The sequence below is a fragment of the Chiloscyllium plagiosum genome, unplaced genomic scaffold (assembly GCF_037043375.1).
Source record: "Chiloscyllium plagiosum isolate Xiang-an unplaced genomic scaffold, Cpla_swu_hap1 HiC_scaffold_29, whole genome shotgun sequence".
NCBI lineage: Eukaryota > Metazoa > Chordata > Chondrichthyes > Orectolobiformes > Hemiscylliidae > Chiloscyllium > Chiloscyllium plagiosum.
The window spans coordinates 67,326,534-67,333,583 of NW_028270167.1; positions in this window are offsets into that span (position 1 = coordinate 67,326,534).

Below are 7,050 nucleotides of genomic sequence, written 5' to 3' on the forward strand. Positions count from 1 at the left end.
GATAAAATCTATTTGCAGGGTATGGGCATCACTGGCTCAGCCAGCATTTATTCCCCATCTCTAGTTACCCTTGAGAAGATGATAGTGAGCTGCAGTCTTGAACCATTCACAGTTCATTTGGTGCAGATAGACTGAGAATGCTGGGAGGGAGAGTGTTTCAGGATTTTGGCCAAATGATTCTCTATCTTTGGTTCTTCAAATGCTGGTTAACTTAATCACAATCTGCAAATGATGTTGAGATTTCTTTCTGCAAATCTTCACCATCTAGCACCTTGTATAAAGGATTATGTACAGATTACAAATTCAGAACAGACAGTTCTCGTTTCTCTGGAATATTTTTTCCCCTTTGTTCCCCCGAAGCTGTAACCCTCCAGCCCACTTACTGTCTCCCACCATTCAGACTCTGCTGCCCCTAATCTACACCCTCCCCATTCTCATGGAGTTACTGATAAACAGATCCATGCCACCACTTCCGCTCCCTGATTAGACTCTGCACCCTTTCTGGGTTCAAGTCCTTTCCCTTCAGTTGCTTCAAGTCAATAATGTAACAGCAGACTGAAACAAAAGGAAACAGAAAGGGAGGTGGCAGATCCTGGACAGAAGAGGAACCTTCAGGCTGGGAGAATGGTTCAAATCCTTCTGTTTCCTATTGGTCGATTCCAAGCGTTATGAAGAATTGGGAATGAAACTTGGTCCCACGTGGATGTGGTGACACTTTGACCCTCCAACAGATCAATACTATAAGCAGATACGTTCCTCCTCCAACCAATCACAGCGTGAAATGCTTTCCGCTAGTTACCCAAAACACATGCTCCAAAACCCGCCCACATTCCGTACATGTACAGTGCCGGGTGTCCCCACACACGTGTGGTCACTGCCAAAGGGATTGTGGGAGTTGTAGTCCCCATGAAGCCACTGTAGACCTGTCTCTGGAAAGTGAATGAGAAATGTTGGCTGGAGGGTGTTGTGTATCGGATCCCCATTCAGGCACACATGATGTATGGGCTGTCACTGGGTTTTACTGAGACATCCGCTGAGACAACCCGATTTCTGACGTAAGGAATATACATTCAGCCAATGCGGTGCAGGGAGCTTAATAAGGGGCTGCAGATTTTAAGCAGAGGTGGCTCAGTGGCTAGCACTGCTGCCTCACAGCGTCAGGGACCAGAGTTTGATTCCAACCTTAGGCGACTGTGTGGAGTTTACACATTCTCCCCATGTCTGCATGGTTTTCTTCGGTGCTCCAGTTTCCTCCCACAGTCCAAAGATATGCAGATTAGTGGATTGGTCATGCCAATTTACCCACAGGGTCCATGCATGTGCCAAATAGACAATTAACAACAGGAAAGGCAGGGTTCCAGGGAATGGATGGATCTGAATGGGGTTGGTGTGGACTCAATGGAGGAATACCCTGTTTCTGCACAATAGGGACTCTATTGTATTCACATGAAGAAGAATGTGCCTATCTCACTGCGATGTGTATCTGTGGAATTCCCTATTCAAAATGCGGTGGATGCCAGGACAATGAGCAAATTTAATGAAGAGATACCGATTTTTAATTTGCAATGAGTTGAAGGGTGAGAGAGAGCAGGCGGGAAAATCCAGCTGAGAGCAAGGTGAGCTCAATCATCATCGTATTAAATGGTGGAGCTGGTTCGAAGGGCTGCATTGCCTCTCCTGGGCCCAGTGCATATCTTCTTACGGTAATAACTGGAAAGCCGAATCCAAAACTCACCACCTTCACCAAAAGAGATTTTCGGAAAAAGCAGGATAGTCAGGTGGATTAGCGTTCCAAACTTAGATAGTGAGGAAGCATGTGGAAGATAATGATTTTGCAATTTTAAACTGAGGGGAGACAGTGATTTATACTCTTAGACCATGTCGTACATTCACAGCGTACAGAATAATCTCCAGTATCTATCCTATGCTTTATTACAAAGCCAAGTTCTTTGATAATGAAAACCAAAACACCCAGGAAACATCGCCTCACCTCGTAATCTGACAAAAGACTTGTGATAAGTATGGTTGAATTTAAAATACAGATGGAAAGCGGGAAGATTAAATCCATTCCCAAGACCCTGTGCTTAAACAAAGGAGACTACAATAGGATGATGGAGGAGTTGGCTAATGTAGACTGGAAGCAAAGACTTTACGGTGGGACAGTTGACGGACAGTGGGGGAATATCAAAGCAATTTTTCAAAGTGTTCAGAAAAAGTATGTATCAGTGAAAAAGAAGAAATGTAGGAAAAGGAGTAATTTGCCATTTGTGTCTAAGGAAATAAGGGAGTCTAACAAATTGAAAGAAAAGACATACAAATTAGCAAATACAAGCGAGACACTAGGTGATTGGAAAAATGTAAAAAGATCAATAGAAAGCTGGATGGGATTTGGGGTTAAAAAAAAAGTGATTCGTAGCTATCCCCAGGGCCGGAATAGCAGTTTACACTTCTAGCGGGGAAACTATTGTATGGGGAACATATGGCCTCTAATTATTGAAGCACTTTACTGTTACAGTAGAGATAATCCTAATAAAGCTAAAAATCACAGCACTCTCCAAAAGTTTGTACTTCCAAATAAACCTGTTGGATTACAACCTGGTGTTGTATGATTTTTAACTTTGTCCACCCCACTCCAACCCCGGCTCCTCCACATCAGAATCCTGATAGGCAACCCCACTGAAACTGAAGCGTCTTTCAGGTACTTGAGTGAGCTACGTGGTGGTGAGGTAGCGGTGTGTGGTTTAACCATAAAGTGCTGAACTGAACTCCACTTTTTAACTGCTGTTGCCATGGACGTAATCCTGATAGTCAGCCTCCATTGGAAACCACAAATCACAAAGGTATAAGAATGGGATCCATACATCAGACAGGCAGACAGTTACATGATACTGCCTGGAGGTGTTCTGCATGTACACTATCCAGGTAACTGCCATGTCTCGCCAATAAAAGACTCCAAGAAGACCTATCAGAGTTCTGTGCCCAGTTATTCCTATCCAGCAGGGTTTAGGAATATGAGTACACAGCAGTCAGTCTTCACAGTGGAGGATACGAAGAATACGAAGTAATTGATAAGGAGACTGAGGAAGGTGAGGACCAAGAAACAAACCATTATCACGAGAAAATTGGAGCTGGGCAAGCTAATCGAGCTAAAGGTAAACAAGTCACCTTGCCCAGATGGAATACGTGCCTGGTACTATCAGAGATAGCGGGAGAAATAATGAATGCACTTAGAGTCAGAGCATCCTACAGCAGAGACAAGCCATTTGGCCCAAACTGACCCATGCTGACCAAAATGTCCATCCACGCTAACGCTATTTCCCTTGGCCCATATGTTTCTGTCTCTTTGCTATCTGTGCCTTTTTCATGTTGTGAACGAACTTGCCTCAGCCACTTGCAATGACAGCTCATTCCATACATGTATCACCCTCAGCATCCCTTTTATTCCTTCTCCTCTAACCTTAAAATTATGCCCTCCAGTCCTCGATTCCCTGGGGAAAAAATGCATTCACCTAACCCATGCCTCTCATGATCTTATACACTTCTATAAAACCCCTCTCGGTTTCCTTTGCTTTAAATAAAAAAAGTCCTCGATTGTCCAACTTCTTCTTATAACACCAACTCTGTAGCCCTGGGAACATCCTTGTAAATTTCTTCTGAACTTTGTACAGTTTGATAACCAAAAACTACACTGCATTCATCACATTTCCAGGGTTTCCCCACGGCGCTGGAACCGATGTGACAAAGCCAATGGATAATGAACAAGACTTAATCGATAATTAACTCCTTTACAACAATCCAATTTACATCTTTTGTTTTCCATTATCCAGGAATTATTTTGTCTTTCTGGTTGCATGATGAATTAAAGACTCGTCCGCACACAAAACAAAGCTGAGGCTTAATTGTTCCTGAGAAATGTGCCATGTTTTTCTAGACTTTTAAAAACAAATGAAATCTCTCTCCACAGTCACCACACTAGCATGGGCTTGGATTTGTCTCAGTACTTTTTCCAGTCACACTGATATTTGAAATATTCGCTCACGGACAGAATGCACACCTTTCCGTCCACATGAAAAGGTCAATGATATTTACTGGATCCATGCCGACGTGAAACTGAAGTTCAATTGCTCAAACGCAAATCCACCTTTTCATTACCCTACAACAGAGAAAACAATTAACCATTGTTAATACAAGATTAGTAAAACAATTATAGGATTAAGTTGTAGTTTCCTTGTTCTGGCAAAGCTTTAAATCTCAGTCTCACAACTTCTTTCTTCCATTAACTGAAATCCAAACCAATCTCCTCACTTCTTTCCTCCACACGCAAATCTCACACTCTCTCTCCTCTCTTTGAATTCAGTTTTCCAGCTACTGTCTACAGACTTCGAGGCAAATCAATGAGTCTGCTTCGGCGCCTACCGCCGAATATCAATAAACACATCGACCTGGACCCAGTATACTGACCGCTGCAGTGGACAGCTGGAACTGGCAACCGGAAGCGGCAGTAACAAACCACTACAAATGCTGGAGGAAAGATCACAGAAGCGCTTCACAAGAGGCTCCCAATCACTGAGGATGTCACCGAGACAGGGGATGAAATGTCAGCAACCATAAATTCTCAGCTGGGCGAACAGAACCACAACAACGAGCACCCGAGCTACAAAGCTTCTCACAAACTTTGTCCGTGAAAAACATTACTTCAGAGTACAAGAGGATCTGGATCAGATGGGTGAATGGGCTGAGGAGTTCAGTTCAGAAAAAATGTGAGTTGCTGCATTTTGGAAAAGCAAACCTTAGCAGAACTTATACAGTTAATAGTATGTTCCTGGGGACCTTGGAGTGCAGGTTCACAGTTCCTCGAAAGTAGAGTTGAACATAGATAAGATAGTGAAGAAGGCAGTTGGTTTGCTTTCCTTTATTGGTCAGGGCATTGAGTATTGTGGTTGGAGGTCATATTGTGACTGCACAGGACATTGATTAGGCAACTTCTGGAATTTTCCATGCAATTCTGGTCTACTACCTATCGGAAGGATGTTCTCAAACTTGAAAGTGGTCAGAGAAGTATTACAATTATATTGCCAGTGTTGGTTTGGTTGTTTTCCCTGAAGCATCGGAGGATGAGGGGAAACCTTCTGGAGATTTATAAAATCAGGCCGGGCATGGGTAGGGTAAATCGGCAAGGTTTTTCCCCTCGTTCTGTATATCAGGGGACAGGGAGAGGTGGTGGGTAGAGAGTGGGGGAAACAGAGAGGGTGGGGGGATAGAGAGGGGTGGCACAGAGACGGGTGGGAGACAAGAGAAGGAGGAGTGAGAGGAGGGGAAGAGAAGGGGAAACAGAGGGGGTGATAGACAGACAGGGGTGGGCAGACAGGGACGGGGAGGCAGGGATGGGGCAGGAGGCATGGACAGTGGAGGAGGCAGGGACGGGGGAGGAGGCAGGGACAAAGGGAGGCAGGGACCGGGGGGAGACAGGAACCAGGGTGGGAGGTTCGAGAAAGGGACGAGGGAAGAGACAGGGACGGGCGGGAGAGACAGGGACGTGGGGGAGGGGGGGGGCAGGGACATGGGGGGAGACACAGGGACGGGGGGAGAGACAGGGACGGGGGAGAGACAGGAACGGGGATACAGGGACAGGGGAAGAGACAGGGACGGGGGAGAGACAGGGACGGGCGGTGAGAGATAGGGACAGGGGAGAGACATGGATGGGGAGAGAAAGGGAAGGAGAGACAGGGATGGGGGAGACAGGGACGGGGAGAGACAGGGACGGGGAAAGGCAGGGACGGGGAGAGACAGGGATGGGGTGTAAGGGATCGGGGAGAGACAGGGACGGGGAGAGACAGGGACAGGCGGGGAGAGACGGTGAAGAAGGTGAGAGGCAGGGACGGTGGGGAGAGACAGGTATGTGAGGGGTGGGAGAGACCGGGACAGTGGGGAGAGAGACAGGGACGGAGAGAGAGACAGGGACGGGAAGAGAGACAGGGACGGGGGTAGAGACAGGGACGGGGAGAGAGATAGGGATGGGGAGAGATAGGGATGGGGAGAGATAGGGACGGGGAGACAGGGACGGGGAGACAGAGGGGAGAGACACACAGATTTTTATATATCTAAAGCACAACCCTCTTTCTGTTTTCTCCCCATCCCTTCAATCCCTCTGAAGGGCTCAGAACAAGTGCATAGTTCCTGCAAAGTAGAGTTTCAGGGAGATCAGTTATTGAATGTGGCATTTGGGACGCTGCCCTTCTTTGTTCCGTGCACTGATCAATAAGTGGACCGGGTTCGATTCCACTCTCTTGCACATTCTCTCTGTGTGCATCTGCAAGGGCTTCCACTGGGTGCTCTGGTTTCCTCCCACAACCCAAAGATATGGAGGTTAGGTGGATTAGCTGTGGGAAATGCTCAGTTATGTGGTTAGGGTAGCATGCTGTTCCGATGGTTGGTTTGGTTTCATGGGATTAATGGTCTGCTTCCACACTGTAGGGATTCTGTCACTGAGTATAGGAGTTAGGAGATCACGTTATGGCTGTATAGGGCATTGGTAAGGCCAGTTTTAGAATACTGCAATCAATTCTATTCTCTATGATTTTGGAAACATGTTACCAGAATAGGACTCAGCCTCATAATGATAAGTTCCTGGCAACTGTTGATGAACAAAGAGACCGTGCAGTGTGGGTTGATAGTTCATTGAAAGTGGGGTTGAAGGTAGACAGGTCAGGGAAGGTGGTGTTTGGTATGCTAGCTGTTATTGGGCAGTGCATTGAATATAGGAGTTGGGATATCATGTTTTGGTTGTACAGTTTATTGGCTCGGCCAATTTTGGAATGCCCAGACTGCTTTCAATTCTGGTCTCCCTGCTACAGAAAAAATGTTGGAAAACCGAAATGTTTAGGAAACAGAGGGGCTGAGGATATTTTCCCTGAAGCAGTGGACGCTGTGGGATGGCATGATACAACTTTAAAAAGCTGTGAGGAGCAACGACAGGGTGACTAGTCACAGTTTCTTTTATCCCAGGATAGGGGAGGCCAAAAGTCGAGGGCATTGGTTGAACGTGAGAGG